Below are 12,349 nucleotides of genomic sequence, written 5' to 3' on the forward strand. Positions count from 1 at the left end.
TGAGGAGGACCACAAAAACACGAGTGAGTCATCTTTTTTCACACTTTGGCGACTGATAGGGCCTCCAGGGTCCCAAATGTAAGTATTAAAATGATTAAAACGTTGATTTTGCATAATATGGGACCTTTAAATGAAACATAACACTTTCATTACATTTTCATGTACAACTAAAAAACAAATCCACTCAAGTCCATTTACCATTTGTGGAAATGCAGCTCATACCCCGGTCCCAGGTGACTTTCCAGCTCCATCCACACAGTTGTATTAATATTTACAGACTACATGAAACAGGCACCTTTGCTTCTCTTACATTTGTCTCTTACAGTTATACCATCAAGGTTGTGCATCACGGTCAAACTCGAGTTAACTAAGTATACTATTATACTACTACTGCTAATAACTATGCGGCATACAACGCTGAGTGGAAATTCCACTTGATGGAAATTCAGTAGATTATTATGCTACAAAAGCTCAACATTACATAGAACATTGCATTTAACTTTAGGTATGTGGTCCCGCAAAACCTGTCACGGCCCGGGAATGACTATAAACAACTTTTCTTTTCTTTCCGACCATGTATAAACAGACTGTAAGGGTCAAATACAGATTAAAACATATCAAAAACTGTCTTTTTTTCTGCAAACAGGGTGGTCCAGATGAGTTGAGGTGTATGTGGTAAACAGACCTCTCCCCATCCGCCCTACAGCTCAGAGTGGTGAGTGAGGTTTTCCAACAGACACTAGGGTTCGAAGTATATAGGACACCACCATTAGGACATTAGTGCCGGTCAGCAGCCAGGGAGAGAGTGTGTGTGTGTGTGTGTGTGTGTACGGTGTGTGGTGAAGAAATTGGCCATGTACAATTTCATAATCGGGAGGGGAGGAGACAATTGGATGCTGTGGTTGATTGGTGCATATTACAAGGAGTTCAAGGGAGGCAGCGGAAGAGTGCGAGTAAAGGCCACATTATACTTCTCCGACTGCGTAACGCGTTATCCGACTGCGTCACCGAGGAGACGCCTCGAGCCTTTATACTTGCGTCGTGGTGACGGACACGCGCTGCAATTTCCCGCCCGAGCAGTAGGGGTCGCTGCGCAAGGTTGTTGTGCTTCTGGCTACAGTGAGCAATGGTGTCCGAGAGAGAAAGAGAGAGAAAGACTGTTGTTGTTGAAACAGTGGCCAACAGTTTCTCACTTTTCTGTGTGACGGAACGCAGTTTTAAGATAATAAGAAATAGGCCATTTAGAGTCTAAACATGTGCCTGTGTGTGTTAAGATATGACGTATTTATAGTTTGGCAGCGGCGTTATCGGCGGGGATCAGCCCCGCGTCTGTGGACGCTCGGTGCTCACTGTGAGCCGGCACAGAGCAGCTTCGCTCGGCCTGTCCTGAGGACCAATCGCAGCTCTATTGCCGTCTCCATTGTCCCTTGACGGAGTGACGGACACTTAAAAAATATTTCGTGCAGTCGGAGACGACGCAGAGGCTCTTCGACAGGCTCTGCGTCGACGCAGAGGACTCTGCGTAACCTACGGAGAGCACTTTACGCAGAAGTATAAATTGGGCTTAACCCTGCTCCTTTATGCAAAGTTTGTACAAATAGGCTCTTTATTTGCAGAAGAGCAACACCGCAAAGGACTTAAAGGAACAAACCCAGGAGCCTTTATTCTTGCTGCTCAAACAACACAGCTACCACAGTCACACACACACACACGCCCCTTCTCGCCTTGAGCTGCAGCGACAGTCAGAGAACACAGGGACGAGCCTCTTCCCTTTCTATCCAACTGCAGAACCGAGAGGCTACCTCTGCTGTGTCTGCAGCTGAGAGAGGGAGCAAACGTGATGTTTCCTGCTGTCTGGCCCGACGGATTCATGCCCATATTACCTGAGGGATTAGCTATTTCCCCCCGCTGTTAAAAAAAAAAAAAAAAAAAAAAAATCCACTTTTGTGAGGTAATGTCTAGCATTTTGCAGCGGGGGCCGTGGAGGGTTTTGTTACCTAAAAAAAAAAAAAAAGTCAACTGCCAAAAAAAGAAAGCGTACAAAATTACAGTGAAATCCCTAAAGGAAGGCATGTTATAGTATACTATCATTTTCTCTAAATTCCGCTCAATCAGGATGAGATCATTACCCTAACAGGAAGTGTTTATACTTTCACACATTTCTGTTTTCAAATCATAATTGCACGCCTCACCGTGATTGACACCTCGATTTGAACGCATCATTCGAACGCTCACCCTAAAACCAAGTTGGCAGATCAGGTACAGTTTTTTTTTTTGGTCTTAAATTAGCAAAAGCTGTAAGACCCACATCACACTATGCCTGCGCCTTCCCTCACATATTCTCTTTTTTCAACGAGCTGACCACAGACTCCGGCCAGACGGCTCCATGTTTTGGTTCCTCAGTCCAGATCCCCCATAACTCTCTGGCTTCCTGTTATCCCACAACTAGGCTTTCTGTCTCTTTGTGGAAAAAAACTTCTTTTTTTTTTTTTTTTTTCTACCTCCCTTTCTCTCCACGTCTCCCCTCCTTGTTCTTCTTACAGTAAAAGCCACATAAATGTTTGGGTCAACAAAAAAAACGCGGTGGCTTGTTTTTTCCATTATTGAATGCAAAAGGAGGTGGGGGGGGGGGGGGCAAGGAGGCCTTGTGGGAAGGATTCATAGCATGTTGATATATTGCGTCTACATTTCTAAACCCCCCCCCCCGCCCACCTCCCTGACCACTGCTCACACTCTTTGTTTCCCTTACAATGAAGAGACTAAAAAACTGTGTCCATATGTGGGAAGTAACTACAAGGAGAAAGAGGAGGAGGAGGAGGGGAGGAGGAGAACAGTTGGGTGTTTGGTTAGTTAACGGTTTTTTTTGTCAGACACAGGGAGGTATTTTCTCTGTCGGGGGGGGGGGGGGGGGGGGGGTTATACCAGTGAATGTACCCTTGAAGCACACATTGACACACAAACACCCTCCCTGAAGGCACGGTTGAAACTGGGAAAGGTTGCAGTGTGCTAAAAAATGAGAGCCACGAGGACGACAGTTTTTTTTGCACTTGATTCACTGTTACATCTGGCAGAGGAAAGTATGAGACAAGAGAACACAAAAAAAGAAAAAAAAGAATCAGCAGATGGCAAGAGGAACAGTGTGTACATAGCTCACACTATGGTGCAACAATATAAGGGGCCAGACAGAACAATGTTCGGCGGATCGGTTTCTGCTGGGTACAGAAAAAAATCTCACTGTACCTTAGAGAGGTAAGAGAAACTAATGGATGTGTGTGCTTCCTGTGCAACTAAACGTGCATAACAACATAGGATTTTGGGTTATTTTTCAAAAAACAGTGAGAAAATTGGTATTGTTTATGTGTATACAGAGATGCTCCTTCATGCAGGTGTAAAGCCACAGGGGAAATGGGTGGGGGGGATTTGAGGGTCATAGGTGACCAAATCTCTTCAGGGGATATAGACGTTACAAGGGCACCAATGGTATCATGGACTGTTTCCTGGTTGATGAAGTTAATCCCTAAGATTTAGCCACAACAGTTTGCCTTTAACCAGATTACCTCACGGTAATCGGCTCAACGTCATCGCTCGGTAAAGCAGTCTGATGCCTGAGCCGTAATAGTTTCATGACATCAACCGGGTTCTTCCTGATTCATCGTAAATGACACGGTCTAATCTGCAGTGTACGTGTGTGCGAGGTCTTACAGTGGGATCACCTACTGTAATCCTGAGGGGTGCAGCACAATAGGGAATCATAATCTCAAATAATCTCACACACGACATGTGGGTGTGCGAGCGTGTGTGTGTGTGTGTGTATGTGTAAACAGTCACTCATACATGCATAAATGCTTTTCAGGCACAGGCGTTAAGAGAATGGCTTTGAGGAATGCGCAGTCCAGAGGGCGATAATGATGGGATGGACCTGGGGGTGAACAGACAGGCGGCAGTATGGCAACGTAAGAGCCCCTCCCACTCAGAACTCCCCACATCTGACCCTCTTTAAACAGTCATCCGTCTGCCTCACACTTTCCATTTATTTACTCAAACTCTAAATGCTTGGTTAATGCCAGCCTAAAGGCAGACACAACTATAAACGGTGCATTCCTTTTCCATTTTTTTTTAATGTGTGTGAGCCTGCCTCCGTGTCTGCAATTGTCTCCCTTGTGCATGTGTAAGGGATCCAAACGGCGCGTATCCTCATCTCGACGCTGGCGCTGATGCCACGAAGCTGGAGGATGGGAGGGGGACGGTGGTCACACATCAGCAGTCATGTGAAGGCCTGCTGTCCCTACTTCCTGCCAAAGATTGGTCTAAAGGGAGGCCCTCTGTAATTCAATAACAATAATCCCCAATGAAAGCCCAATAAAGCAGACCTGCTGTGGGGTGGAACTAACTGGCCATGTGCCTCCTCCTCCTCCTCCTCCTTCTCAAAACTATCCGTCCATCACTGATTTAGGGAGAGAGACTGGGATGGCACGATGGGGTGGTGGAGATGGGGGTCTGGGGAACAGGCCCAGCTGACACGTCGCCCGCAGCCAGCAGACAGACAGAGACGGGGGGGGGGGATCCTGTCCATCCCTTCCCTTCCTCCCTCCTCTGTTTGCCTACCCCACTCATCCTCCTCTTGAGCCTCGGCCTACCTCACCCCAGGCCGCCCGCCCCACCCCGTGCAGGGTGCAGCTGCCGCCCCACAGTTCCCCGGATGACTGAGCGCCCGTGACCGCTAGCTCGCCCTGCAACCAACCACACGCACATACAGACAGTTGACACCTAAACAGACTGGGGGGTGTAGAGAGGCGTGTCTCAGTGGAGGGCAGCTATCGATAATGTTTTGGTCAAATCAATCACCTGTCCTTTAATGCAGCGCGGCAGCTGATTGACCTCTGGAATCCATAACGTTATCATTTATGAGAGTAATATTTCACATGTTCATGACGGCCTTTCGTGATGAGCTCAGTGTGAAATGAGCAAGGACTAGATTAGAGCTAGTTTAACATCATTATGTTAGTAGGTCACAAAGTTGCACGTTGTGTTTATGTGTGTGTTTAGCCTCTTTTCTGTCTCGGTGAATGATTATAACTCCATCCTTCCATCCATTATCTACCGCTTTAGAGGGTCCCGTGTACCCTGCCTACATTGGGCGATAGGCGGGGTACACCCTGGACAGTTCGTCAGTCCATCGCAGGGCCACATATAGAGACAACCATTCACTCAAGAGTGACCAATTCACCTAATCCCCACATCGCATGTTTTTGGACTGTGGAAGGAAGCCGGAGAACCCGGAGAAAACCCACGCACACACAGGGAGAACATGCAAACTCCTTGCAGAAAGGCACCTTGTCTCGAACCCAAGAAGTCGGGTCTTCTTGCTGCAAAGGCAAGAGTGCTAACCACTACACCAACCGTGGGCCCTGATTATAACTCCTAAGAAAGAAATTATATTTGCAATATGATGATCTGATGTGTTAACGTGTGCATTGCACTGCATTATTCTTTGTCTGGCTGCTCATCTGTTTGCCCACCTGCCCATGTGTGTGTGAGCTCGCCATTTAGAGTTACTCAACTATATCACCACACAATGATGGAAGCATTAACTGAAACACTATGACTGGAGTGGCGTCAAACCATTGCAGAAATGCATTGTGGGCACCTTGCTTCACTTTGCTTAATATTAAACCTCCTATTAAACGTGTGACTACACTGAATTTGATACTTATACTGTTGTTGTGTGGAGTGTGGCCAAGACATAGAGCTTCCAGGCTATAGATGCATCTGTAAATTGCATTTCATGTCTTAATGTGGTTTGGATCTGATTTGAAAAAAAAAAAAAAAAAAAAGGAAATGCAACCATTTCACAAGTATTTCTGCCATCCAGAGCTAATAAAAGCAATCTGGATCCAATTTAAGCCATAAAAAAAACCAGACTTGGACTAGTGTCCGAACAAGGCCTTAGATGGGAATTATCCTCAGAGATTTAACAAGGCCTATAGATGTCATACAGCGGCCAACAAACACTAACTAAGGTATAAAAATGTTCCAATTAAAGTTGGAATTTCTCTCATATGCATTATGCCTTTGATCATTCAGCAGCTAATTTGTTGATTCATGCGGAGAAAGCGAATGAGAGAGAGTTGCAACTGAGAAATGTACTGCCGCTCAGTATTTTACTAGACAACAGAAATAACTACAATCACCACAGTTAACCAGATTGCATGTGAACGGGCAGTTTTTAAAGAAGAGGGGGGAAAAAAAACGATGTACGTGTGTTTCTTGGATCAGGTTCAGTCTAGTTTATTGGGAAGACTTCACAGACATACAGATGAAGCATATTAAATGTCAGACTTTGTCACAGGCTGTTTGTTCACATCAGTCTTGCCCCGGACAGCTGTCGTTCTCGAAATTAAACAACAACTTTGGTATTTGCCTTCCGACGGGGGCTTTGATTGAGTCTGAGCTGGTCGTCTGAGGAAATGAAGGCAAACGTTTTTTTTTTTAACGTCTAACATTTTTCAAAGTTCATGAGATGAAACAAAGACCAGACACCTCTGCAACAGAGGGCCGTAAGAAGGGAATTTCAATTAAAGGGACAATATGTAGTATTTATGGGTTTATATGACCCAAAATCCACTTTTTTATACATATTATGTGCTCCTGCATTGTCTAGTCGCTGTATAATAATTTTTGTTTCATTTTCGTAGTGTTTCAAAAAGTCATGTAAAATAACACGGTCGCGGGGCCGCGGTTGCATAGCCACTGTTAGCAGCCAGACGCCATGTTTCTACCGGAGCCTGTAAGGACAAACGCGAGAGAACAAATCAAGCGTCTCTTTACTTGTAGCGGAAGTCCCGCCTCCACTCTCTCCGCTTCGTCTGCTTACGGCCGTGGTAGCTCCGCCCTCTCCCTCGCCTCACGAACCTCATCTGCTGACACGGAGAAAGACGACGAGGACGACATTTGACCGGCTGCGGACACCGTAGCGCTCAGGGAAGGGAGGGGGGTGAGCAGAGGAGCAGTTCATTGTTGTAAATGTCAGCCTCTCCTCTAGATGGCACTATAAACTACTTACTTCACCTTTAAGTCTAATCACAATCTTCAGAGCGTGGGTGAATGTATAGCTTGTTTACGGCCATATATTTGCATGTATGCGTGCGTTTGCATGTGCATGTGCATGCATGTCTGCTCCTGCGTGCATAGGCTGCTGCCTGTTGACGGATGAGAGCGACGCCGCGAGGGCTTTCAGAGAGGCCTGACAGATCGGTGACATCGTGCGCCCGAGGAGAGAGGCCTCCGTGTAAATCCACACTCATACATGTTAACTATACTTAGCTCGAGTTGCCCTAACATAGGCTGGTGCAGCCTCCGGACGTGCAAAAAGAGTCCCTTAAAATATGAGCCCGCTGGAGTCAAGACAGGCTTCTTCCGCACTAAAAAATCTGGAAACAAAGACACGACCACACTAGCTCACAAACGCAGCAACGAGCAAGGGTGTCATTAAGCGAGCAGACTGGTAGGCTGAAATACAAGCAGAGCTAACAAAGCAGTGAGGGGTAAAAAAAAAAAAAAAAAAGAGAAGACGGCTTACTTAACTTCCCTGAAATAAACAGTGGTTTTAATGAAGGAGAGGACATGAGCTAAGACTGTGAGTGAGAGAGAGAGAGAGAGAGAAAGAAAACACAGCATGCACCCTGTTCTTGTTTTGACTCAAAAGCTCATAAAAAAGGACTGAAGCTATTCTGGCCAGCACTTATCGAGGCATTCACACCAGAATATAGTGGATACGAGTGGAGTAGTAGAGCCCTGTGATTGGTCACAGCTGACATATTTGGTTGGTGAGGACACTTTGTCTGCGTTTTTTGGAGAAAATGGAAAAGAGTGTGAGCCACTGGCCAAGTAGGCACCTCCTTTGGCACCATAACCAACCCTGTTTAAACACATGATGGTGCCAAACGTTTAAAAAAAAAAAAAAAAAAAAAAGAGAAGGTGAAATATCTTTGTGTGCAGGGTTTTAGGGTCACTGCATTACTTCATTACTGAGAGTAAATACGGACGGCATGCACGCCAACAATGATTTATTTCTCTTTACGGCGCCGCGGGGTCAAAAGAACAGAACGGAGCGAGTTACTTCTTAAACCGAACCGACAGCACATGAGTTGCTTCATATTCCCAGTGATCCTCGACAAATTCTGAAGTGGAGCACGGCGGACTGATGCCGACACGGATAGAAGGGAAAGATGTGTTTACCTAGAGGAGCTGAGTGTGGGGCTGTCTAATCCACTTCTTGTGGGAACCTGCAACGCTGTCTGATACCTGTGAAGAGTGCAGACACGCAGAGGTTCTCTGCGCTTTGCCCGCGGTCATGCCTCTTAATGGCTCTTCGAGGAGCGGTAACAATAAGTCATTATGAGTCACAGACAGTCTCAAGTCTGAGCTGCTACATTAAAGCTATAAACACAGGATACGGTGGATGTGGTGAGGCAATAGACACGCATGAGCTTACACAGTCAATCAGTGAAAGGAAGACAAAGGAGGGTCAGACTGTAGTAAAAAGGGACTCGGGCTGTTTTTAGTCAAACGGGCAATAATGACCAGCACTGGCCAGCTGACCGACGCTGACCGACTGTACCAAGCAGACCATACGCGGGAAGAAAAATAATACTGTCCACGTAATGGGCATGTCATTTAAAAATGTCAGTCAGCTCGTTCAGCTAGTTTGTACATGTACTGTATTGTGCTGTATTTTAACATTTTCAACTGCCTTATCAATAAGAAAACATAGCAAGAACAAAAGCTCTGGGATGTGCCTGCGCCTGGGGACATTCCACCAGCCTGACTGGACACACTCTATCTGTATGCATATCTGTATGTGTATGTGTATGTGTATGTGTATGTGTATGTGTATGTGTATGTGTATGTATGTAGTCTGGCATTGATGGGTGATCCAATCAAAGGTGAATTGTTTTATACCAGTTCACACACACGCTCATAAGATCACACGATAATCTCGAACGGACGCGAGTTCACGAAATCCCGCAATAGACTGTGTGTATAAAGGAAACAACAACACAGCTTCTTTTCATTCTCCGACGTGGAAGAACTGTTGATCACCGAGACGCTCTGATTAATTGCCTGTTGACCTGGCAGCACCGGTCACGACTTTATGTTGATGTGAAGTTGTGATTGGCTGTATGACCTGCGTATTGTGTTTTATTTTGAAAGGGGGGCGGGGGGCAGGGGGCGGAAGTGTTTTACTTTGAGTCTGTGTCTGACTTCCTGTCTGATGTACGATCAGCACTGTTGAAATTTACGCGGTTCAGCAGCGGCAACGGCAAAGACAGAACTGCTACCTGTCGAAAGCGATTCGGCGCGGCGAGTCGCTTCTGGGACGCTGCTGAGACGTTCCGCAGCGCGCGACCGCGCGGCGACCGCGGCTGTAACGCGTCCAGTGGAAATCCGGGGTAAGACTGTCTCAAGTCTCGTTTCGCTGCTGCATGGACCAATACTCAGTAAACATCAATAATATCAATACCATGCAATGTAAACAGACATCCACACAGGTTTTTATAATAAACAAAAAAAACAAACAGTGTTTTCAAATATAAATAATCGGTGTTCTGGTGAGCATTTTAGCACACTTTCAGAATTAAACTAATCGATACTGATATACATGACCATTCAGATACATACCGTCATGCCAGGTCATGACAGGAAGTTGATTGTCTTCTCCGCAGTTGTTGGTTTAGTTTTAGGAAACAACAATAGTAAGATTTTAAGTGCAATTTTTTCAGATGAAAGTGGGGTTTTGAATTCACGGAGAATTCAAGTAGCGGCTGATAAGAACCAGTAACTGCGTCATTGTTTCCAAAGGTCTGTTTTACCCAACTATACTAAAAAGCAGCAGAGTCTTCAAACAAAAACACATCCAGCGTTGTAACCTTCTCAGTTTTTGGGACTCTAAATCCCCAAGGTAATGTGGATGACAGGCGTATCCAGAACGAAACAACAAACAGTTTTAGTCGTAGCTTTTAGTGTGTTCCTAAGAAACTAAAAGGGCAAATATGTTTGATGCACTCTTTATAAAATATCTGTGGGATTCTTGACAAATGTTAGATTATTGTTCAATTTGTTTAATTGGATTTCAGTGAGTGATCAAATACGTCTGCAGTGCATTCAACACCTCTACCTCTACGTGGAGCCATTCTTTTGTTGGATCACTCAACGTGAACGAGTACGAGCAGGGCCTGTTTGTGCTGTATGTCCATTGTGTTCACAGGCCTACTGAACAAACATGTCATCTCATGTCAGTCAAAAGCAGCCAAGAAGTGAATGCAGCCACCAGAGTAACAGAGGCCTTGTGTGTAAGTTGATGTAGGCATATATATGTTTTCGCCGGAGTTTGTTTGTCTGTCTGTCTGTCTGTTAGCAACATAACTCAAAAAGTCGTGGACAGATTTGGATGAAATTGTCAGGAAAAGTCCACAATGGGACCAGGAACAAGTGATTTAATTTTGGCCGTGATCCAAAGAACTATTTTTATTGCTATTTTGTGGGGGTGGGCTGAGCTCTCCGAGTGCTTTTCTAGCTTTTTAATAAAATGTTGGCTATTTGCATATAATTTTACTTATATTATGTATATGCTGCTGTCTTTCAATCCCTCCACATCTCTAACAGTGGAACAGCGGCTGGAGAGTAGAGTAAGAACAACATCACACAACTTCCCAATCAACAGAAGAAGAGGTGTAACGAACATGTGCGTTTGTGTAACAGTGTGCACAGGTGTGTGTGCACAGGTGTCTGTGTGAATACAACTATGTGTGACGCAGGGGTGGAAGACGCTGAACAATAGGGCCAATCAGTCCGCTGGATCAGGCTTGATTAAAAGATGAGTTCAACGTAGGTGAGTGTGTAGCAGTGATAGCTCACCACAATGAAGCTTAGTCATTTCCAGACTCGTCGGTTTGTTACTCGAAGGCAGACTGAATGAACGATTGTGATAAAATAGCACAGAGAGCGAGAGAACAAGGAGGAATTTCCCAAAACAAACGAAAGTGTTCCATCTTGATAGCTCGGAAAGACACGAGCAGAATAACAAGGTGCGGTGGGAAACAGTGTGTTCTCATTGCCCTCTGTGAAGTGAATAGAGAGAAATGATGTGAGGCAGGCTAATGAGCTAGTTAAGGTGGCATTTCTCCTCCAGCAGGCCCCAGGCCACAGTACTGCTACAGGCCATTACCTGGACACGGACACATAGAGCTTACATCAGCACTTACAGTACGGGTCTTTTCCATTATACAGTTCTAACACTACTCGGCTTGACTTGACTCGTTTTTTCCTGCCCCCGAAGTGACATGAGAAAAAAATAATAATAATTAGATCTGGAGTTTCACAAAAAATATGAAAAGCATTTATTTTTTTATTTTTTTTTTTTTCTTAATTTTTGGGAAATTTCAAAGTCGAGATCTCGAGTTTCCCAAAAAGTGATGAAGTATACTTCAAAAAATATATTTATTTTTTGGGGGGAAAATTGAAAAAAAATATTTTTTTTTTCTAAATTTTTTTGGAAGTTTCAAAGTCGAGATCTCGAGTTTCCCAAAAAAATTATGAATTTTTTTTTTTTTTTAAATATATTTATTTTTTGGGGGGGAAAATTTTTTAAATTTTTTTTTTTTTTCATAATATTTTTGGAAGTTTCAAAGTCGAGATCTCGAGTTTCCCAAAAATGATGAAAACATTTTTTTCAAAAAATATATTTATTTTTTTGGGGGGAACATTTAAAAAAAAAAAAAAAAAAATTCTAAAGTTTTTGGACGTTTCAAAGTCGAGATCTCGAGTTTCCAAAAAATTATGAAATTTTTTTTTTTCAAAAAAAGATATTTATTTTTTGGGGGGGGAGAAAAAAAATCATTTATTTTTTTTCAAAATTTTTTGGAAGTTTCAAAGTCGAGATCTCGAGTTTCCCAAAAAAATTTAAAAAAAATCTTTGGGGGCTCCGTAGGATAGTACGTAGTACCTGATGCTGTTTTTTGGTACCTGCTCTGGCGAGGTTCCAAACAAGCCAAGCCAATCCTAACTAAGTAGAATCGGGTCAAGAAGAGCCGAGTAGTGCTAGAACTGTGTAATGGAAGAGCGCCATTAAAGTATTGGCTGTCTGGCGTTGACATATGCAGAGAAACAGAGAGAGATAGAAGAGAAAAGAAAGGGTGAAGAAGAAGAAGAGATATACATACTATAACAGTAACACCACAACCTCCTCTATATAACATGCATTACAATAAAGGCCTAAGTGGATCATGTTGGGGAAAAAGCGCACAAGCTGAGGAGACACAGTGTTCAGTCGTTTTTAATCTTCTTTCCA

This window comes from Microchirus variegatus, assembly GCF_963457635.1.
Source record: "Microchirus variegatus genome assembly, chromosome: 9".
NCBI classification, from domain to species: Eukaryota; Metazoa; Chordata; class Actinopteri; order Pleuronectiformes; family Soleidae; genus Microchirus; species Microchirus variegatus.